At 48.4% G+C, this 24,264-nt stretch overlaps 1 long non-coding RNA gene across 2 annotated transcripts in view; it reads left to right on the top strand.

Annotated features, from left to right (window-relative positions):
* The window catches only part of LOC139060991 (uncharacterized), a 343,869-nt gene that overhangs the window by 98,962 nt on the left and 220,643 nt on the right, over positions 1-24,264 (top strand). Inside the window, exon 3 of one of the 2 annotated variants that reach the window (XR_011515127.1) lies at positions 22,968-23,161. The exons of the other annotated variant lie outside the window; for it this stretch is intronic. This is a non-coding gene — a long non-coding RNA (uncharacterized lncRNA). Of the gene's footprint in view, positions 1-22,967; positions 23,162-24,264 lie in introns of those variants that run through there. 2 annotated transcript variants of the gene reach the window in all.

A 24,264-nucleotide genomic window follows, 5' to 3' on the forward strand; every position in this document is an offset into this window, starting at 1 on the left:
AATTACAATCGTGGTTTTGGCATGTAAAACCACAGAAATTAATTCTTTTCCCTTTCGTTTCGACAAGGGCCGATCCTGTTGACCGGCGAGAAACGAAATAAAGGTCGGCAAAACTATAATAAAAGCTTGTGCGTGTTTGTGTGTGTGTGTGGGTGGGTGGGTGAGTGTGAGGGGGCAAGGCAAGACAAGCGCTTACAACCGATTGTTTTATTTTTCAAAAGTACACACATGTATACTTGAGCACATGCGCGATTTCATAAAGCCCAGGCTTTGTTGAGGCTAGGGTTACATATCACAAACGCAAAATACAAAGACGTGAAATTTCTTTCAGTGGGCGCGCATAACTTATACATGTTTAGATAGCTTAGATGTGTTTAATGGTATGGGAAGCTTACAAGCAGCTCTTGCATTTTCTGTCGCTAGGGCTTCTGCAATAAAAACAAAACAATGGAAGAGCTATATGTGTCGTTGCAATTTGAAATGTACAGGCAATTCGCCACTTCCCCAACCGCTCAAGCAGCTACTCCGATAAGAGCGCGTCTCCCCTCGCGATACGCGTATGACAGGTGTGTACACCGATTACGGGAGAGAGAGTGAAAGAAACGTAATTGAATGAAGTGGTTTTAAACTATTTGGCTCGAAACACCAGAGCTTTCGGTGTCACGCTACAGTGGTTGTATGGTTGCGTTGGTACGTCAGCGACATCACAAGCGCGATTCTATGCCCAGGGCACAAAGAGAGAGAGAGAGAGAGAGAAAGAGAGAGAGAGAGATGCATTATGACAGCAAAAATGAGTGGTTGGTCTTAATCAAATTTAAGACCTGCTACTCAGCTTTGGGGAAGGAAAATGTGTGTGAAGAGAGAGAGAGAGAGGTGTTGATGATGATGATGAAAATGGTGGCGAATGGCAGCGAGGGCTCTTCAGACATCTGAAATCCAGATAGCTCTCGGGCAAGAATTTGATGGGAGCCTCGTAGAACGCCACGCCGGCCAGAAGGGTCCCTTCCAAGGCTTTAATAAAGAACCTTTGCAGACAAATGATGTGCCAGTGATTGCCAGCCGTCTAGCTTCTTTATACATAAAGATTGATTGCATTGTCTGCATCTTGCGTGCGTATCTCGCGCCACTGCTTGAAGTGTTATCGCTGCCTTCAACTGAGTCGTGCGTGTAAAGTTGTTTGTATACGGCTTTGCTCTTTCGTTTTTCTTGCCGCTTCGCGGCTTTTCACTTGATAGTCTGCTTTGGAGCTGTCTTTTTCGCTGCTATTGTATCCGAGTTCTATGCGCCTCCCTCTTCAAGCCACGAACTGAATAGGGTAGACCGATGAATTTGCTATCGGCGAAGTGTGGCCCTCGTGTAGATAAGCTCCTCGCGGATATTGAGATTTTTTATGCATTCAGGACATATCTGGATCGTGCTCCGTGTCTTGTCGGAAGACTCTTTACTTCGTAAAGATTTCCGGGTTTGTGCTTCCGAAATTTCGCAGTCGATTATGAGGGATCCTGTGTAGGGGAGGACTCTTACGGATAAACTTTGAGCACCTGGGATTCCTTAACGCGCGATTAAATACAGGATAACGCTTGTATTTTTCTTTTGCATTTCGATTCCAACAGAATGTTGCCGCAGAGGCAGGGAGTCGAGCCCGCGACTTCGCCCTCAGCAGTATAAATCGCAATAGCCACTCCGGGCGCTCGCGTTGGACTTATCTGGGCTTGAGATGGCGCTGTTGAACTTCCTTGGCATTGGGAAGAAAGCTTGTGCTTATAAAGAAAAAAAAAACATGTGGATCCCATGCACTGTGGGAATCGACGTAAGCAAAATTTCTATGCTGTTCACTTTTGTTGACGACAATTAGCGGTGTTGTTGATGCCAAATGTGTAATTTCTTTAGTGTTTAATGAAATACGAGAGTGGTGAGTTGATGTTGAACGTTGCCTTTCGTGCTCCGCCGCTATCTGTCTGCTTAGTAAACAGAACACACTGGCCGACGTGTTTGCTTGAGGCGTTGATGTGCGCCAGTGTTCATAATCTCAGAGGGGCTTGAGCATTATCATTGCCTCACAAGGCACATCGCTTCGTGGCAGAAAGGTTAAAGTTTATTAGAAATATTGCATTGTACGTGCAAAAACCACGATCGGATTATGAGGCACGTCACAGTGGCGGAGTCCGGATTAATTTTGACACCCTGGTGTCCCCTAACGTGCACCTAAATCTGAGTGCACTAGCGCTTTTTTTCTCGCTCGTGTCGAAATGCGGCTTCCATGATCGCGATCGAACCGGCGACCTCGAGCGCTGCCGTAATCTTCATGCTACCGCAGCGGCCACAGAGGTGCTGATCTGACGTGCGGCCGCGACACTACAGCATTTTAACGCGATAGCGTTAAGGAGCTCGTGTCGCAGAAAAGCCGGTGTCGTCGGCGTCGGCGTCGGCGGCGTTGACCGTGAGCGATAAATCACGGCAGGCGCTTCATAAATAAAAAGCAACTTCCAAGATTGGCCCGGTGGGAATCGTACCCAGGTCTCCGGAGTGTGAGACGGAGACGCTACCACTCAGCCACGAGTTCGATGCTTTCAAGCGGTGCAAACGCGCCTCTAGTGAATGCGGTGTTGCCTTCGAAACGAGCCGTGGAAAGTTATACTGCGGTGTATATCGGTAATTATGAACATGTAACGTACAGAAGTCACAATTACACGAGTTGCGAAGTGCGTTTCCGCTGCATTTCTTCTGCGCTTTCCGCACACGCAGAGCCATCTTGCGGCAAACACAGAAGACCCCCTCCTCTCAATGTACGGCGCTGCCCCGACAGGAGGCGCGCCGCGCGCGCATTGGGACCGCTGCCAGGCGCGTCGCGGGACTCCCTCTCCCCTGACGACGCTTCGCCGTGCTCCCGGTTGAGATTACTATCTATCTCTCTGCCCGTGCCGATCACGACGTTTGGCTGGCGTAGATCGTTTCCCCTCCGAGACACCGAGTTCTTTGGTTCGTTTCGTTCGCTCAGGCGCACGTTTCGTTGCCGCGCCGAACGCTGAGTTGCTCGACGCTCACCGCGTGATAGGTGGGCGCTAAGTCCGATGCGGGGCGCATCGTAAGTGATTGCTGTGCCGTAGCGCATTGTCTTATACCCCTTGGCGGGTCGACGGGAACGCTGTCGCGTCCCACTCTTGAAGGCGAAGCTTAAGCGTCCTCCAATTTTTTAATTCAGCCTTGCGTCAGTGTATCAACTTGGCAAATTTGCACGGTGTTTATTTTTGAGAAATAGCAATCGCGTACCGGACCGTACCTTCAGTTTGCCCGTAACCGCTGTTTCCCTACCTTCTCAATTCACCTTTTCCCTCTCCCGCCCTCTCTCCATGTATGGGAACTGCCAAAGTGGCAAGGTTGTTATTCACTTGTTTAGCGACTGCGTCGGTTCTCTGGCGTCCTCCATGCCCCTCCTTTCTGTAGTTCTATCGACGTCCCCTCTGGATTTGCACGTTTGAAGAAAGGTAATTAAGCGTTGCAGTTCCTGCAGTCATTCTGAGTGGGGCCACTGATAATTACGGCTGTCAAGAAGCTATTGTGGCGACGCCCAGGGAACACCAAGGGGAATCGTGAACATGCGACGCGATGGAAAGGTCTAGACGAGTTTCTCGCGTCGACTTCACTCTCTGGCACGCTTTCGCCAAGTATATACACGTTCTGAACCACCTCAAGACGCGGCGCGCACGGAAACAGCAACAGCAGCCTAAACGTCGAACGAAAGAGAAGAGAAAGTTTTGCCTTAACAAAAAAAAAAGTCACCTCCCGCGCGTGATTATTCGCTCTTTGTAACCAATCTTGAAGACATGGCGAGTACGGCTACGCGAATAGATCATGTTAACGTCGAAATGCTTAGTAGGCTGCCTCAGGTTCCATCTGAGGTCGCTTAACGTCCTTGTGCATGACCGTCAGCTGACGAGGTGAAGGCAGCGTTAGCTTCCTTGAAGCACAGCACGGCCCCGGGTCAGACGGGTAACCCGTTGAGATTTATCTAACGTTCTGGGAAGATAATGGTGCTATTTTCATGTCTTTTATCAGCTGCTGCTTTGAGAACTTTGAATTCCCCTGTAGTTTTCGCGATGGTCGTTTTCTGCTGATACCAAAGCACGATTCATCACAAGTTCCCCAGAGGAATGGAGGCCTAACACGCTTCTCGACATAGACTCTATAAGTGCGCCTTTGCGCTGGTCTTTGCGGTTATATGTTAGTGAGTGAGGACTGCGACTCTACTTTGAAAAAGTGCCGTGTGCACAATGCTTCATCTTTTGTGTTTGTTGTCGTCATGGTGGAACTGTGCCGTATTGTGTTCGTATCGTCTCTCGTTGAAACAAATTTTCTCTGAACAGCCGGATATGCAAATATTTGTTTGAGAGGCTTATTCTTACTTCAGCAATTTATGAAAGACGATCTCTTTCTTGGTGCATTGTCTCCACTTTTCCGTCACAACTAAAAGTCACAAGCCAGCACGGCACATGCAGCACAGTCACAGCGTAAGCTGGAGGAACGGCTGCATTGGGGCTACATTTTTGGAACCACGCACACAGAGTCTTCGCGGTGAAGTTTCTTCGCCTCGTTTTCACTGGAACAATCTGAACTGTCCTCCCGACGTCGATGTCGATCTGCGGCTTGTGCTGAGGCTTGTCCCGCTCACTGCACAGTGGTCTGCTGAGCCCGATGTTGCTTGTTTGCAGCCGCATGCGTAGCTCTACGATTCGCTTCTTGAGCAGCGGTACGTATCTTTCTAGGAGGCGCCATAACGTGTGCGGTAGAGTAAACACAGGTATACAGACAACGTGGTGCAGATGACACATCCTTTGACCTCTTGGCGCGGTACGTTTCTGCTGTTGTTGATGATGACGATGATAATGATGGCTCATCGGCATTAACCTCGAATCCGGGTGGTGAAAAATTGTCGCCTGCCAGCTTGAGGTAACAAGGTCTAGCTTCCTGCTACATGCAACTGCTATATGCAGTTGCTTCATGTAGGGAGACCTGGAGAATATAACGGAAGCGCAATGCATTGTTTGTAGGTATCGACGCTACGCGGCGCGAATGTCGCATCGCGTGTCTCCTGACGTGCCATAAGATTCGTTTCTGGGGCATTTTTCCGCTGTTTCCAAGCAAGCGCTTTCGTGGCTCCAAACCATCACGCCCAGGAGTTTTGTCGTTAGCTGGGAAAGCAATAGTTGCCTGCCTCAACTTCTGTGATACCTATATCTGCATAGTGAAAAAATGGCACTGAAACACGGACAGACGGAAGAAACACAGAACGGGGGCTGACTGCCAACGGTTGCTTTATTGTGCGTAATTCCTTATCAGTGTAAGTTACGTGGTCTGTTTTTTCTTTTTTTTCTCTCCTCATTGCAGTTAGGAATCATTTCTTCTTTTTAATGTTCCTGCGAGAAAAAGTTCCTGCATATTCGGTGGTGTCCGCGAAATCGCAGTTTCTAAACGCTGCCCGTGGGCTTTACTCTTCAAGCCCAATGCGGCTTTGGCAGGCCTGTCATGTACTGGTGCGTATAGGCAGCCCGGCAGCTGGCAGCTGGCTAATAAGCCTTCTCATACTAACTCATGGCTGCGAGACGGCCAAATTTGAGGCCCTCACTTAGTACACCATTCATATGCTTTCTTCGACCCCCCCCCCCAATCTTTGTGGTATAAAAGAAAATTAAAAATCCAAAGAAACGGAATCACTTTAATTTGGCCGCACATCGTGGGATCTCACACTTACCTCGCCCATGGAAATTTCTGTCTCGTTCATCCAGCTCACCGTAACGGAGGGTGAGTTCGAGCTGCTCGGTTCTATTCCTTATTAGCGTGACCTCGTGAATGAAAACAGTCAGAAGCGCTGGATTAGAACCGAGCAACCATGCGCTTCTCTGGGCTGCGTTATTCGCCAAACTGGCCAAGTACAGTAAACACTGTTTTTTCAGTCGATGATCTTCCTTAATTCTTACTTCACCCGATCGTGCGGCTTCGCCAAGCTCGTGAGGTACCGTTGAAAGAAAAATCGTTTGCTGTTCTCACGAGAAAATGAAAAACAACAATGACAGGCACTCTTTCGCTTAAGTGCAGATGAGATCAGCCTTAAAATTTGTGCACGGCCGCCTTGTTCTTCCGGATTTAATATGTAGTACTCCGGTGCGGAAAATGTGTAAAAGTGCCAACATAGTTTCATTATCCTATAGTAAAGAACGGCGTAAACCTTGATAGGTTACCTCAGTGTCTCGGAATTCTGAAAATCGAATGGACGCCACACTGTCATTGGAGCCAAAGCCTCTAATCCTATACGCTAACACGTTCTCTAAAGCAAGCACCATCCTCGGCCCACATTCCTGAATGATATTTTTTTAGTGTAACTTTCTCAGTGCTTCGCAACCCCGCGAATTAGCAATATAGCTGTAAGGATTTGGCACAAAGAGTAAGTCTTTTATATAAACATGCACTGAACTCTTAGCAAGAAACAATATGCGAAGCTAATGATCATTGCTGATTCACGTGACGCCAGCACCTCATTTCATTATTGACACAGCGCGCAATACTTTTCGCGACTTTGTTACGCGGCACCGGACAAGCACGTGACGTCCCTTCATATCGGCACGAATTCTGTGAGGCTTCTGCTGATAGTGACTTTATGGATGAGATTCTAGAATGTTTATCATCAGAATGTTGAAGTTGCTTTCACCGTTGCGCATCCCTCTTTCTTTGTCATCGTCATCCCTCACCGCACCTTTATGTCCCCGTTCCCCCTCCCCCTGCGCAGAGCAGCAGGCTTGAGGGCGTTAGCTCAGGACGACATCTCCGCCTTGTTTCAAATAAATTATCTCTCGACCTCTGTCTGTGAGGCGGCTTTTTACACGAGCTCCGGCTCCGCAAAGTTGTGCGAATTCCTCGCGCCGGATTCTCGCCCACCGAGGCAATACACAGCAGCCACGCTAGGCGTAACTTCCGGTGTATTCGGATCGTGTCGTGTTCCGCTGCACCTTTATTCAACAAACGCGATTTCAGAGAAAACTATCACAAAGTTATGCTCACCCGAGGTTTATCGCCGCAGTTGTGGACCGAAAACAGATGCGGCCGTTCCCCACTGATTAGCGGAGGTTGCAGAAGTAAAACGTAAGGTCGAACGGCAGTTGTGCGTATTTCGCCGCGCAGAAGCTTGCAATGTGTTCCCATAGCAGCTTGAATTATGTATCTCCTGCAGGTATTCCACTGCTCGCGGCATCAGTTGCAAGCTTTCCATCGTGTGTTTGCTACATATGTATGGAGCTCACGTTGGGAGGCCATGCGGCTTGATCACCTTTTTTATCGTTCTTGGGAGGAGGGGTCTTAGCCTAGTACATGTTTTTTTAGGCAACTCATCTCCCGTTTGTTCTTGCTTCGTGATGTAAACTGTCTATTTCTAAGAGAGATATTATAACTTCGATTAATATATTCTTGAAATAGTTATGCCATCATCTGTCAGAAATGCACCACCGGCTCAGCCGTCGTGGTTTCTGGAAGGAGGTTGGTAAAGGCTGCCACTTAATTAAGACTCACTTTACGATGGATTTTATTTTCACTGCGCCTCGCAAAGAGATTTCTGCTGCATTCATGGACACATTGTTTCCCGTTCGCAGTTACTGTGCCCCTTATATTTAAGCATGTTCGTGGAATGATCATTCCTCCAGCGATCAAAACGTTTTCCTCTGTATTGCATTTGGAAACCCTTCCTGTCAAAACCTGTTCAGAAAAGGGTTTGTTTCGTGCCGGGGTCAACAAACCGCCGTTTGTGTCCACATGCTAAAACGACGTGTCACTGTTATGTAAATTGTAGGCTAGCCGTGTTGTTCTGGGACATTTTTCGAAGGACACTTAAAGAAACATTCAGATATCAGACCATACATACTTCGTTTCCTTCCTTTCAAAGGTGCCTGTGACCCACCATTATAACACATTCGTGGTACTTGGCCTACATAGCCTTTGGCACAGTAGAATGTGTGACAGACACTCTGAACCACCACGAGGCAATCGGTCCTGTTTTCGTGAATTTGCTGCCCTACGTTTGTAGTGTGTACACTGCCGAGAAAAAACAGCTCCGGCCTGCGTGCCTTTATTGAACGCTCGCATGTGCTTGCATGACTACTGAATGTGTTTTACATTACTCTAAACTATTCTAGCGCTTTGTTTTTCTTATTTTGCTGAATGTTCTACTGACATGTATTCAAGGAAAAAAGAAAAAGCGCTGGCGTGGCTCAGTGGTTGCGTAGTTACCCTAACGCGGTTCCTTAGGACCATCAATAAAGTGCTTTGTGTGTCCGTCTGCTTCTCGCAGTGGGCCCAGGTTCGGTCATGGCAGGAATTGGGTAGTTTTTTTTCCCTCTTTGCCGGTGATAGCTGCTACTGACACTGGCGACGGAGGTGGCGGCGGGCACCATCGACAACCGAAACGGCTATTTTGGCATGAGCCCATAACAGCTTACGCTGTAAAATTTGGAAGGCGATGCAACCTCTATAGTCAGTGACAACCTATATATAAGAATATAACGAACAAGCTCCACCCGCACAAACATATAGTGCACAGGCCCTTCACCCCTGAAAAAGAAGCCGAGACAGCAGGGGTCCAGTCACAATTATGCACAGAACATGTACAAACAATTAGTCACTTGTGTATTTCACGTCAAATGGTATAGCGAGTTTTAGCCGATTTACGCTCGAGTCGCATGCCGCACCGCCTGCCTGTCGCACGCGTGTGGTCCTGCCAAAAACTGCAGACATCGCACGATGACGCACAGACTTCCGTTTGCCCTGCATGTCAGAATCCAGTGTAAACTGAAATTGGTGTGACAGCGTGCGACACGTGTGCTTTTCGGCACGACCGCACGCGTGCGGCAGTTTAAGGTGCCGCCCTCGGCTTGAGTGTAAATCCGTCTTTAAAACAGCTGTTGCTTTTGTACGCATCTTTGCTTCGCTCGCGTTAGGATGAAATTTTAGTGTTTAGGGCAATCTTTTATTGCTGCTGGTGACGCCATTCTCATGTAAAGTTATTATTTATACTTCAAACACCGAGCTCTTATGTGCTAATTAGCGCAGTATTTACAATACAAGATCAAGTTCAAGTTGGTCGGCTGTCTTTCAGAGGTGAAGAGCTGGTCCACAGCGTTCTTGTGGCTGGAGCTAGATTATAATACTTGCCCTCGCATTGAGAAATGCATCTTGATTTGAAGCCCATGTTTGACTTTAATAAAATGACGCCTGATGTGAACGCGTCCAAGACGCTCAATGCGTTTCCTTTGATGCTTTCGCGACAGGCGTCATTTAAATCAAGCCAGGCGTGGGCTTCAAATTAAGATGCATTTCTGAATACGGGGGTTAGGATGTCATCGACTTTGGTAGCCATCCGTCAAGCGTCGCTCCAGCGCGGCTATCAAAGAAAAGTTCGGCTGGTATTGCACTCTTGTGAAACATGAAGGCGAAAGCCTGCTGCGCATTTGGTAATACGTGGAGACAATCGGGGTTAGACGTGTTTGTAAGACATCTGACCGGGGTAGTTGGAGAAGTATGGGAGAGGCCTTTGCCCTGCAGTGGGCGTAACCAGGCTGACGATGACGATGATGACGATGATGATGATGATGATGTAAGACATATCGGCAATGCATTAAGTTATACAACCGAGGCTGCGCTCCTTGCAAGACATAAGGAGACGCAAGGGCGAATACACGTGAGGCGACCTCCTCAAAAAGGCGCACTGGCACACGCTTCTTCTGCAGTGGCGTACTTTCCCGGCCGTCCTCGCGAGCCGCGAGAGCGTGCACGCTCCTGCATCGCTCGCGGCCGATAACCGCTGCCGCCGCCGCACCAGCTGCGACGTCATTGCGCAGAGCGCGCGCTCGCGCTTTTCCGCCCAAGAAGATCCGGCGCGACAGCAATTGCTAATCGTAAATTTGGCAGACACTTAGGAGTGCTTACGCGTGAGAATGCGAAATCATTATACCACTTGTAGACGTCAAAATGTAACCATCGTGCTCATTTTATACGCCGATGACGTGGCACCACATCCTCTGCACCATCACGTGTGCCGCCCAATGACGCACGCCCTAGTCAGCGAGACGGCTGCGACATGACGTGTGCAATCAGGCAAGCACTAGACGCACATTTAGTAAGCTATAACTATGGCCACAGGGGAGTTGCGGACACGTAGGTCCTTGGGCTTACGCACGGCCCCACTGCACTCAAACGTTCATGTCCCGGAGGCTCATGACGCTGGCAACCCGGCCTGCGGCGATGGCTTTCTTGGCCGGGTCCTCTGAGCGCAGTAGGGTCTCCCAAGCCTCCCAAGTAGTAAGGTGCTCCAGGCCCCGCGGGGGAGGATCCGCCGGGCAGAGGAAAAGGATGTGATCGAGAGTGGCTTTGGGGTGGTGGCAGAGGGCACAGGAGGGCTTGGTGTGGACGTGGTCATAACGTGTGCAATCAGTGCACTAGGCGCACACTTAGTAAGCTAGAACCATGGAGCAGTCGTTGCTTCAGGGAAGCGTGCTCGTCGTGTACTGCGGTGGACCGGTCTCGATTACCACCCACATCGAAGTGTGCCAAATATTCTCCTCAACGCCACTAGTTCACTTTGTTTACAGCAACCAACCTGAGAAATATAACGTCAATACGAGCATCTCTTTGACGTGTTTTTGCTCTTCATGGCGTCGGCCATTCCATCATGGCGTCGAGCCATCATGGCGTCGCCTAGGTCATCGCCAGCATAGACACCTAAGGCTCTCGCATTAATAATGTATGCGATGCATTAGCGGCCGGAAACTGGAGTGGCGTCCTCTCGCTAGCGACGTCACGGTTAGAAGGCCGCTTGTCTCTGGGCTGCCGCGCGTCCTCGCTCGCTTAGTGCTTGCAAAGAACTAAATTTACGCGAGCCATGTCTCCTGAAGGAGATTTCGGCTGCTTTCCGCTGTCGAGCCTCAACTTTAGCTCGGTTTTTTCTCGAAACCTAGTGACTCGCGGAACTTGAAAGCTTACACATTAGTGGCCTTAATTAAAGGGGTCTACACTTGCGGACAACTTTCTGTGGCAGTGAAGCTGAAGCCACGGAGGCGGAGCTTCTGCTCATGTGTTACCACCCCAAAATACTCCGCTAGCGTTTGACAGTGCTTTCGGTTGTTCGGGACAGACGCTGAATCGAGGGAGCTTCCACGTGCGTGGGTTTCCCGTTTGCCCAGGCGCGGAAGGGTTAGGCCGCAAAATAAGTAAACCTTTACACTCTGTGGTGTGCTTTTGCTATTTAACTGCTGCTAATAAAGTATCTCTGCTGGAGCGTAAACTAACGTGGATTCAGAAGCGCTCTCTCTTGTGCGCGCTTTGCCTCCGTATATCTTTCCCTTCATTGCCACAGAAAGTTGCCCACGAGTACACATGTTTTTGCAATGCAGATTTGTGCTGTGGATGTCGGTAAATTCAGCTGAAAGAGAATTTCCGTTATCTCTGCGTGTAAAAATAGGTAGTATACTATTCTCAAAGTGTGAATATTCAATGTAATACTTGGTTACTGCAGACACGTGCAACAGCATACTTGCCATTTGGAGGGAACATTGTAATTATGCATATGAAACGGACACTGGCCGGAAACACTACATCGAGCTTCAATTAGACGTATTAGTTGCTGCAGTTAAATGTAGACATTATAACGATGTGTAAAAGAAGGTGTTAGGCAAGCTTTACGAAAATAAAAGCTTGCTTCAACTGTATGCATTTCCGTTATGCAACAGCTGCTTCTAAATATAGCGTCGTTCAGGGTTCGTAGTATGACGGCATGTCATGTATAGTTTGTACTTCACCACCACAAGGGTATAAATTGCCCCCAAAATAAATGTTTCGCGATCAAGAGGAAGCGTTAGCTAGAGGTCGAGTCAGATTTTCTTTCAAATACGTGTAAAATTGAAATTCACGAAATAGTTGTACTTATTTCGTGAGGGAACTGTCGTATTTAGTGGAACTTGTTGCATTTTATTGAGAAAGGTATACTCTAACAAATCTTTGAAATGGAGTTTGGATTCAGAGCCGAAATTTTTTACAAGAATTCTCGAGGCTGGCAAGGAAAACAAATGATGTATATAGCAGCGCGACGCTTACAGGTCTATAAATCTGCATCAAAGCCAGATATGGAACTTCTGTGAACCGCTCCTGTTGAAGGATCTCATGCGGACAAACTATGTACGTGAGTTTGCCGCTTACGCGGAAATGTCAGTGTTTTACGAGGTTTTCGCGAAAATCCTGCTCACAAATTACCGATATATTTTAGAGCGGTGTACAGAACATCACCTTAGCACACTTTAGATATATTATTAGGTGAAGTTTACATAAGTGTGAAATGGTTTCTTTATTGCTGAACAACAACGACGATGACGACGACGACGACGACAAGAAGAAGAAGAACAGCAAGAAGAACAACAAACAGTTTGACCAAGTTGGAATGTCTGTCACTGTGCACCTCTTCTTAAGGAGATAAATATTCTAGGGAGAAGCCATTGTAGGGGTTGAAGGACGGGACGTCGGGATGAAAACCAAAAACTTGGGAGGGATTTATTCTACATTATGTACAAGGAGGTGAGCGACAAGTAACATTTGTACAGTCATTACGGGCCGGCAGCAACTCGGACGCTGCGGCCCGCGGCAAGAAGTTCGAGAGAGGTGAATCAGGGAATCAGGGCATGTCCCAGAACGCTCAGGTCTCTCTGGAAGGCTTCTTATAAACCCTTCGAGCACTGTAAGTCACGTCATGTTTCACCAATGGGAGAGTCCACTCCGATGACGCCACTTTCAGCCAATGGTAGGCGCCCGTGTCGTGGTGTCACACCTGGCGGCTTGCTGCGGTCTTGCATCACAGACTGCCAATGCACTTCGAACAAGGAGAAGGGGAGGGCTGCACCTGCTCCATTGTCCGACGCCCACCTGCAAATCCCGGCGGTGCACGAACTTGTTGGCACGTGAACTTGATGCCTTAAACTTGTTTGCTAGGCCGCTTCTCTGGAATGCGCTTTCCTGCTTCTGCATTCCTCAATTAGCTGTGCTGCAATCCGACGTGGTCTGGGGAACTCGAAGTAATCGCAGGAACCAGCTCCATATCTAACAGCTCGTCCTCGCCCCGGTTGTTCTGAATGGCTGGTGAAATCAATTCGCTGGCCATGAGGAACGCTGATAGAAGCTGCAGGGTACTGGGGTCGAGCCACGTTTGACGAACTTCGGGATCCTGGGCCCTGGAGAACAAACGTCAAACAAACAAAACAGCACAGCGCTGCACCACGCGTAAGCGCAGGCTCTTCACCCCTGACTCGCCAGGCTATTACTGAGTCAAAATGAACCCTGATCTTTTATTTCCCCAATTTTGACAAAACAGTTCCAACCACCCTTCCAAACAGCTATCCATTTCTCCTCGATTGCCGACAAGACCAGAGTACTATTGTTGTTGCAAAACAAAAGGGTCGTTGATGATGCAAACAACAAATGAAAACAGCCGAACATAACATAAGGGGCCTAACTACACGAACAGCATGTTTCCAATCTATCGCAGTGGCGTACTTATCGCACGTAATGGTGCCACTGAACAATCTGGTCAACCTCACAAGTACGTAATCACAAGCGCACTAGCCTTGTGGTCACTAAACAAAACGCGTACTTGCGTTGTAGGCAAACTTTTCACTTACGCTTACTCACGTTTCTTCCCTGAAAGTCCTACAGGACACGTGACGTAAACGAACAATTAAACTCGCGGGACTTACACACTCCGCAGAACTCTTAAAATGATGCGTCTTCTACTAACTCTTTCCACGCACGTTCACTAAAGAAGTCAGAATACGGCTGCCCTCACACACACACTAGCAACCCAGTCATAAAGTCTGCTTCCTTCCGTCCACACAGGACACGCGCTAATGGAACTAAGAACGCTTCGCCGTGCAAATCATGCACTCACTGAAAACCTACGCGCTTAACCTTGGAAAATTCAAAAACGCTTAAAAAGAAAGAAGGTTAAATAACACACACGCGCGTTACGATAGGCCTCTCAACAATAACCTTGACCCTCAGGTTACTCACACACACACAAAAAAAAGCCTATCTACTTATTAATGAGCATCTCGCGAGACTACATGTTTACACAAACGCGTCTTTCAAATCTCGGAGCTTTCTCAAACCAAAACATAAACAAAGCTCAAACTTTACACCTTGAAAGAAACTCTAGTCTCAAATCGCGAAATTTTCCGATGCTCAAAATAAAAAACAACATAACACATTCCATTTCTACGGAAGGGCTCTTCGCCTCCCTTTCCAAACGCTTATGTCTGACTCATACTCTGAGCCGTCCTCGCGGTGGTCGCGGCTTGAAAGCTACTCTGGCTGCCGAGAGACAACAAAAGGGCTGACTAACTATCAGCTCCCCCAAGACGTTACGGTCTACTGCCAATTTGCGTCCCCGCGCCCCGCTTTCAACACGAACTCGATTGACCGCGTCGCTACTCCCCACCTGGTCTCGTCCTACCACCTTGCGTTTCTTCGAACTGCACGCTGAGCTATAAAAAGAACTACGGAACGACGAGGAGCTTAACTGCCCCGTGCCCTTTGTCCGCGTCCGCGCAGAACATTCTTCGCGGTCCCCCTTTGACCGGTGGCTCGACCATTTTGGATGCGTCAACATCGTCCTAGACGACCGCACCTTCTTCCTCGCGCCCTGCCCTTTTGGGTTTCTCGCCATCTTTGGCGGCGCTACATTAATTACCGACTTTCGGTTTTTACCGCGCTTCTTTTTAAGGCGCTTTCTCTTTGCACTAGCCTTCATGTCGCCTTCTCGTGCCTCGTGCTGGCCGGTACACATTTCGTCGGCCCGGATCGGCCTCTTACCCGCACAGTCTGAGTGATTTACATTTAAATCAACCCTCTCTCTGCCTCGACTGGCGGACAGCTCAACCGACTCTGGCACAATGCAGCAGGCTTTACTCGAGTAAGACAACTCGCACTCTTGCGAACTGCCCTCTGCTACATTGCCCAGCTCACGCTGTGCATCGGCACACAGCCCGTCGGTACCGATCGCTGTCTCACGCGCACAGTCCGAATGATTAACTGAATCATCCCTATCTAGGCTATCTAGACTGGCGGAGAGCCGCACCGATCCCTGAACAATGCAGTTGTATTCTCTTGAGCTACACAGCTCGCAATCCTGAGAATTACCCTCAACTGCATCGCTCAGCTCGCACTTCACTTCTGCACGCAGATCTGGCTCTACATGGGTGCTCGCGTCTGTCGCGTCAACAGTACCCTTTTCCTCGCTAGCAACCTCGCTAACCTTACCAGCGACGCACACACGCGGTAACTGTGCCAATTTGTTCGCAGCTGGCCTAGCTGTCTCTACAGTCATCTGTTGGCACAGCACCTCGTCGCTCTCCTTGCGGCCTTTAACGGCCTCTGTTGCCGCTAAGGCATCGTTAGCAGCTAGCCTTTTCCCTTCACTTATCAATCGGCAGCCAATCTCACAGGCACTAATCTTTTCCTCGGCTTTTGGCGAAAATCTGCTAAACACTTCCACATTCTTTCGCTCTGTACTACCTACAGACTTCTCAGACAGCCGTTGTCTCTGTGCCAATAACTGATCACAATGCTGTATCTCTTTGATAAGTGCTGCCTTCTCTCTCTCATACTTTTGCTCTCGCTCAAGCTTACGTTGATTCTCACGTTCGCGTGCCTTCTCACGTTCGTGACGCTGACACCTAAGAGTAAGTTCTTGAAGCTCCTGCTTCCGTTCATTCTCGCGTTCTTCACGCTTAAGCTCACTCCTAAGTTCACGACGCGCTCGCAAACGTACACGACGCTCTCGCTCCCGTGGCTCCTGTATCACCTCCCAAGCAAGCTCAATGCTTTTGTGATCATTGCCACTATCATTAATCGCCTTTATGATAGCTGGCGTTTCCATCCGTTCGTCCGCCTCAACTCCCAAATCGTCGCACACCAACAACAAGTCTAACCTCGTCAACCTTCTTAGATCCATGGCAGCTGCCCCGACAGGTGGTTAAAACTGTTTTCCTTAATTAATTTGTGCAAACACACAATGCATCAAACTCCCGATTCCCAGAACTATCAAAATTGAACACACAACCTTTGAGTCTGGCGAATCATAAGGAAAAAAACCACGCGCTCACTTACGGTTACAGCACCCTGCCATCCGGTTCATTCGTCCGTTGTCGCCGGTTCCTCCGGACTCCCTGGGTCGAAGGCTCGCTCCTTCTTCGATACTCCCAGTTTCTTCGGACCTCTTTCGACGAAGGCTCTCTCTTCTTCGCTCTTCCCGGTTCCTTAGGATCTCTCTTGACGAAGGTTTATCCGTAGCGCTGCCACCAGCTGATGCATTCGGAGGCGATCCTACCGCTGCCAACCAGATGTAGGGGTTGAAGGACGGGACGTCGGGATGAAAACCAAAAACTTGGGAGGGATTTATTCTACATTATGTACAAGGAGGTGAGCGACAAGTAACATTTGTACAGTCATTACGGGCCGGCAGCAACTCGGACGCTGCGGCCCGCGGCAAGAAGTTCGAGAGAGGTGAATCAGGGAATCAGGGCATGTCCCAGAACGCTCAGGTCTCTCTGGAAGGCTTCTTATAAACCCTTCGAGCACTGTAAGTCACGTCATGTTTCACCAATGGGAGAGTCCACTCCGATGACGCCACTTTCAGCCAATGGTAGGCGCCCGTGTCGTGGTGTCACACCTGGCGGCTTGCTGCGGTCTTGCATCACAGACTGCCAATGCACTTCGAACAAGGAGAAGGGGAGGGCTGCACCTGCTCCATTGTCCGACGCCCACCTGCAAATCCCGGCGGTGCACGAACTTGTTGGCACGTGAACTTGATGCCTTAAACTTGTTTGCTAGGCCGCTTCTCTGGAATGCGCTTTCCTGCTTCTGCATTCCTCAATTAGCTGTGCTGCAATCCGACGTGGTCTGGGGAACTCGAAGTAATCGCAGGAACCAGCTCCATATCTAACACCATGACCACACTGGTGCGCGAACTGATGGAGGCGTATCACATAAAAAGGAAAGGCCAAGACTGTGTTAGTGACGCTTCCGTTAGCTTGTTTCAATCGGAGATAGATTTTTGGATAATTGCTTGCCCCGCTAGGCTGATGAGTGTCCTTGTTTGCTGTGTCCTGAGCATGTTCTATTTGTATATATGTGCCCGCGGGCTGCCGTGAATAAAGCAGTTGAAAATTGATAGCCCGTGTTGTTTTTGTGTTGTCTTCTGCTGCCCCCATCTTTATTGGTGGTCAACATGATATGCAACAACGACGACGACGACGCTATTAATAATAATATTAATAATAATAATAATAATAATAATAATAATAATAATAATAATAATAATAATAAATTTATTACGATATGAGTTTCACCAACACGATTACATGATAGGCCCGCCAAAGCCGCATTGGGCTTAAAGAACAAAGCCTACAGGCAGCGTTTGCAAACTTCCATCTTGCGAACACCACAGAATATGACGGAGCGTTTTCTCGCAGGAGCATAACAAAAACAGCCTTAAGAGCAATGAGGAGAGAAATAAAAGAAAAAAAAACACGCAACTTAGGTTGAAATATAGTGTGTGGCATACCACTGGCAGGCAGCTGTAAAGCAGGCAACTGGCTAATAAGCCCTCTGATACCAACTCATGAATGCGAGACTGGCAAATTTCAGGCCCTCGCTTACTACACCGTTCATGTGCTTTCTCCCTCCAGCGCCTTCCCCCAAACTTTGTGATATAGAAAAAAAATTATAAAAAATGGAATGACTTTAATTTGGCCACACATCGTGGGACCCCGCACTCACCTCGCCCGCGTAGATTTCCGTCTCGTTCATCCGGGTCACCGTAACAGAGGTTGAGTCTGAGTTTCTCGTTTCCATTCCTTATTAGCGCCACCTCGTCAAGCAAAACATTCAGAACCGCTACATTAAAACCGAGCCACCATGCGCCTTCTCCGTGTTGCTTCGTTCGCCAATCTGATTAGGTACAGTCAACACTGTTTTTTCAGTCGCTGCCTTTCCTTCAGCCTGACATCAATTTACCGTATGGTTTCGCTAAGCCCCTGATGTACCTATGTAATAAAAATTGTTTGGTGTCATCATCATCATCATCATCAGCCTGGTTACGCCCACTGCAGGGCAAAGGCCTCTCCCATACTTCTCCTACAACCCCGGTCATGTACTAATTGTGGCCATGCTGTCCCTGCAGACTTCTTAATCTGATCCGCCCACCTAACTTTCTGCCGCACCCTGCTACGCTTCCCTTCCCTTGGGATCCAGTCCGTAACCCTAATGACCATCGGTTATCCTCCCTCCTCAATACATGTCCTGCCCATGCCCATTTCTTTTTCTTGATTTCAACTAAGATGTCATTAACTCGCGTTTGTTCCCTCACCCACTCTGCTCTTTTCTTATTCCTTAACGTTACACCTATCATTCTTCTTTCCATAGCTCGTTGCGTCGTCCTCAATTTGAGTACAACCCTTTTCGTAAGCCTCCAGGTTTCTGCCCCGTAGGTGAGTACTGGTAAGACGCAGCTATTATACACTTTCCTCTTGAGGGATAATGGCAACCTGCTGTTCATGATCTGAGAATGCCTGCCAAACGCACCCCAGCCCATTCTTATTCTTCTCATTATTTCTGTCTGATGATCCGGATCTGCCGTCACTACCTGCTGTTTGCTGTACTCACGAGAAAAAAACATAATAACAGGCACGCTTCCGCCTAGGCGCGGATAGGATCAGCCTCAATATGTGGTGCAGTGCCGCCTTGTTCTTTCAGGTTGAGTATGTAGCAGTTCAATGTTAAAAAGTGTAGCCGACACCAATGAAAGGTGTCTCATTATGCTACAGTAAAGAAAGACCTAAATCTTAATAGGTTACATCGGTGTCACGAACATCTGAACACCGGCACTGTCATTGGAGCCATAACATCATATCTTGCGCTAGTATGTTATCTTAGCCGAGGACCCTCCTCGTACTACTTTCCTCGAGGATATTTTTGAATGTAGCTTGCTCAATGCGCAGCAACCTCGCCAGATAAGAGTAATGCTCAAAGGATTTCATACAAGGAATAATTTTTTTATATAAGTATGCACTGAACGCTTAGCAATAAACAATATACGAAGCTACTGATCATCACTGCTTCCGTGGGAGGCCAGCGCGTCGTGTCATTATTGACACAGCGCGGACATTCGACCTTCCCGGTTCGGGTACTCGATCCGAAGCATCCCTTGGACGCGGCCGCTCCTTGACATCTGCACGAAATCTGCGAGGCGGCTGTTCTACAGGAGCACCGGCCCGCAAAGTTATGCAAACTCCACTCAACAGATTCGCGCGCGCCAAAGCAGTACAGCAGCCACGTTAGGCTTCACTTCCGGCGTATTTAGCGTCGTGCCGCGTTGCGCTGCGTCTCTACTCAACAAACCGGGTTGGAGAAAATATTATCGAAAAGTTATGCTGGCCCGAGATTCATCACAGGAGTGGTGGACAGAAAAAAATTCGGATGCATCTTGACTAACTAAACTTTACCAGTTAGTATGTTCCTGATCAATAAGTTTCGGCCACACGTTGCTTTGCTGAACTGAAGGTAGTCAGTGCTAGAAGCATATTCAGCTTGTAGTAGTCATGAAGCTGCATTCGGAGTCAGTGTAGGTGTACAATTGTGTCAACCCACCCGAAGTGCCTCCAGGCATCAGAAAAGGGACGATATGGGACGATGAAGGCGCGAGTAATGAAGTGCAAGTTCGCAGCCATTGTCACGTGTCGTATACGTCACGTTGTTGTCGTGTCGTCTTTGCGGTCATGTTTCAGTCGTCTTCGCGCAGACATTTCAGTCGTCTCTTTTTTATGCCGTCTACTATGACATGTCGACGATAGTTTACGATATTATGACCAAACGCCATTACTGACGTCAGAATGGATGCTTCGGAAGTATTGGTAGTGCGTCCACTTGATTTCTGTCATCCGCATATACTACTTGAAAACGCTTACTTGAAAATCATCATATGCTTTCTGTGCTACTGTTTTTTTTTTGTCGTTTTAGAGAGCTTGTTTCAACGCGATGTCCGTTGCTTTTTAATGTGCTGGACGTAGAATCGCATGCGTTTGATAACGACGTGTTTGTTTGCTTTATTTATACAGTCAGTCCAAGAATGCAAAATGACAGGAGTGGATAGAAATACAACAAAAGATATACAAAATATAGGTACACGTAGAACAAACAACAATACTATTGCAGTATCTGTAAACATTGACATGCGGTGATCAAAGTCAACATACTCGCAGTATGCGCATCAGAAACAGAAGCAGTTGCTATGACGCCTTAATATCCGGCAAAATAAGATTCTCCAAACCAGCAGTAAGAGCACTGACAGAGGAACACAGAAGAAGTTTTTTGGATAATTCATTCCATTCTTCCATCGCCCTCGGGAAAAAGCTATACGTGAATGTATCATCCCGAGTAACTGGCGGCTGTATGTATGAACTGTGCTTGTGCCTGGAGCGTTCAACTGGTGAAACTACACAGAAGTCAGCTAAATTAATTTTAACCTTATTATGAATATTTAGCTATACAATTTGAGTTGGTCAAACTTAGTCCTCAGTTCTAAAGCGGAGAGGTATGCACGTCTGCATAGTTCAGTAGGAGGGTGCACGCGCTGGTACTTATTAAATATTATTCTGATATCTGGAGTCGTTGAACTCTGCCCAACTTATGACGGTTGATGACAGTGTGCTGGTCCAATACAATCTATGCGTATTCAATAACTGGCTTTACTAACATCTTGTATGCCAAGCTTTTCACTTGAGGAGTTGCGCTCTACAGGCTTCGCCTGAGACACCATAACACTTTATTTGCTCTGCTACACACCTGATTGATATGTGTATTCCACCTCAAATCTTGGGTAAATATAAGTGCTAGATATTAACGCGACAGCGTTAAGGAGCTCGTGTCGCAGAAAAGCCGGTGTCATCGGCGTCGGTGTCGGCGTCGTCGGCGTTGGCCGTGGGCGATAAATCCCAGCAGGCACTTCATGAATAAAAAACAACTTGCAACATGGGCTGGGTGGGAATCGAACCAGGGTCTCCGGAGTGTGAGACGGAGACTCTACCACTCAGCCACGAGTTCGATGCTTCAAAGCGGTACAAAAGCGTCTCTAGTGAATGCGGTGTTGCCGTAGAAATGAGCTGTTTCTAAGGCTCAGGCGCGTGTCGCTTGCTCAGGCGCACGTTTCGTTGCCGCGCCGAATGCGGCGCTGCTTGACGCTCACCGCGTCCAATGCGGGACGCGTAGTCGCTGCGCGGTAGCCCACTGTCTTACACCCCTTGGCGGGTCGACGGGAACGCTGTCGCGTTCCACTCTTGAAGGCGAAGCTTACGCGTCCTCCAATTTTTTATTCTCTGTTACTCTTCTTAGTTCGTGTGGACCGACGCTCTATTTGTACCGTAGAGTCACCTTCTTTCTTGTTATGTTCATACAAACTGATTTTACTAAGTTCACTGACATTTGCCATTCAATACACCATTTTATTATTCTTTTAAATTGTTATTAAGGTCGAACTGGCCACTTAAAGATTCGATACTATTGTAAATAACACAGTCGCCTGCAAACAACCTTAGAGGGACAATTATATCAGAAGGCAAATCATGAATTAATTTAAGAAATAAAAGAGGATCCAAGACACTGCCTTGGGGTACTCCAGACAAAACAGGATTGGACATTGATTTAATTTTATTTATTTCGACATACTCCTCACGAGAGTGAAGGTAGGATGTAAACCACTTAGTAATATTGGGATTTCTAAATATTTCATTCATTTTTAGCTGGAGTTTAGGATGCGGTACGTTATCAAACGAGTCTTCGTAGTGTTATAGCGTCTATGTAAACTAGTGAGGTAGCATACGTAGTGTGATGAAAGTGTTCACCTGTTCCGTGAGTTAGTGAAATTGCTAGCATTGCTTTGCGTCTAGAAGCTGTAGTGAAAAAAAAGAAAGAAATGCAGCAGCTTGTTTTGAAGAGGCAATTCATGTGGTAATACTATATTATAATGAAATAGTGACAACAAAGTGATAGGAATATTGCAGAAATGAAGAATAAGTTATTGATCTTTTTTGTTGCGTGCACTCGGGCCTAGAAAGGAGAGTGATGTTTAAATGACAACCATAACGGCGACTCGCCGTGGTTGCTCAGTGGCTATGGTGTTGGGCTGCCGAGCACGAGGTCGCGGGATCAAATCGCGGCATATGCAGTGGGGGCAAATGCGAGAACACCCGTGTAATTAGATTTAGGTGCACGTTGAACTCCAGGTGGTCAAAATGTCCGGAGTCCTCCATTACGGCGTGCCTCATAATCAGAATGTGGTTTTGGCACGTAAAACCCCATAATTTTTTTTAACCATAACGGCGAGCTCGTCGGTGGGCAATTAATCAAAAACCAGAGCTGCTGTCAACCTGCCGTTGCCTATACATGACGCTGACATTTCCCGGAAACCCAACCGCTTATAGAACGTTCGGTAATGAGGAAAGATCAAATTGAAGACGCGCAGTTAAGTGGTGATAACGGTACAGATTCGCGATCACACTATATATAAAATGCATGCACCGATGTGCGCGGTTGTTGCGACAACTCAGGCTTCGTAGCAAAATGATAAGACTGCGTGTCTGCGGCACTGAGGGCGAATAAATTCGCAGTTTCGCCCCAAAGACGATTGCAGATCAGCAACGCATTAGCAAAGTATTAGCAACAGATCAGCAAGGTATTAGACAAACTACACGAAGAAAGGTTCATAGTTTTATCGACCGTACAAATTACAGTAAGCATTCGCTTACTAATAAGCAAGCGTGGTGGTGTCCAGCGCACACAGGCAGGAATTAACAGATCTCACTCTACGATCGCGAACGCTCGCTGTCACTACGCAGGCGCCAGGAAGAGTGCAGGCCGAGGAGAGCGATCGCTTCGGTGCTGCTTCTCGCTTCAACGCCTCTCCGAAACTTGGGATCACGTGACCTCCGGCACTAGGCGGGCCCGGAGACCGCACGCATACAGCTACCAGCCATGTCGGCTCGCCCGTTCTTTGCCCCCACACACGGAGGAAGGAAACTAAGGAGAAGCCCTACCCCCTCCGCGCGCTAGGAGAAAAGTGTGGCGGAAATACACGTAGTAGGTTCTCATTTTTTTGCTGCTTTTTTTTGCTGTATGGCCACGCCTTTTGGGCCACAATGGCGGCGTTGTTCTGATTTTGAGCGCTCACACGTGTTGCTCTGGCAGGTTTCGTGCCATGGCAAAGGCGCTGTGTGGGCGGGTTTGCGTTAGTCACCGTGTCTTGTCGCGCTGTGTTACCTGCACCGTGCTCTGCCGGATGTTGCGCGAGCGCGCGCGCTCCGCGCGCGACACCACGCGCAGTGCGACGTGGTTACGCGAAAGATGTAAACAAGAGAGGAGGGTGGCACAAAAAGCGGAGCATCGCCATGGGCAACGATAACTTCCGGCTTCACTTTTGCTTCACAAAGAGTGACGTCAGGGCCTCTCCTTAGTTTCCTTCCTCCGTGCCCCCGCAGGAGTCGACGGTATCGCGCCTGCTCACCCCGTCTCCCGCCTTGCATGCATGTTTTACCACATGACCCATAGGATTGGGCACGCACTAAGCCACCACCCTTCTCGCGCCACACACTCGCCCGTTCCCTCTCACATCTAAAGCCCCTTAAACTTCGTGTAGTAGCGACACTCTCCTCCTCCCTCTGCACTCCTCCTCGTTTTTCCTCTCTTTCACGCTCCCTCCTCGACCGTGGCACCGACTACACTGCTCGAGCGTAGCAACGGCGGCAAGATGCGCTCCTCGCCACTCCGTAGACGCTTCTCGAGCAAAAATGGCGCTGGTGCACGGCGCGAGGGCTCACGTGATGATATTAGGCCAATAGCGACGCGGCGTCGGCCTCGGCCAGAGCGTGCGAGGAGGAGGAGGCATTATTCAACGCGTGGTACTACTTTACGAAGTTTAAGGGGCTTTACTCACATCCACCGCATAGGGAGTGCGGGGCGCGATAGGGTCTTATCGCACTCGGACTCTGTGCGGAACCTGACGGCGACGCCGACAACGACGCCGAGAGTTCACTTCTTAATGTCCATATATAATTGCACTCGCAATAGAATGTGAAGCAAACAAATCGCATGGAAGTATTACGCACAGTGCTCACGGAATGAAACGCGACAGGCAGC

Source organism: Dermacentor albipictus, chromosome 6 (genome assembly GCF_038994185.2).
Source record: "Dermacentor albipictus isolate Rhodes 1998 colony chromosome 6, USDA_Dalb.pri_finalv2, whole genome shotgun sequence".
NCBI lineage: Eukaryota > Metazoa > Arthropoda > Arachnida > Ixodida > Ixodidae > Dermacentor > Dermacentor albipictus.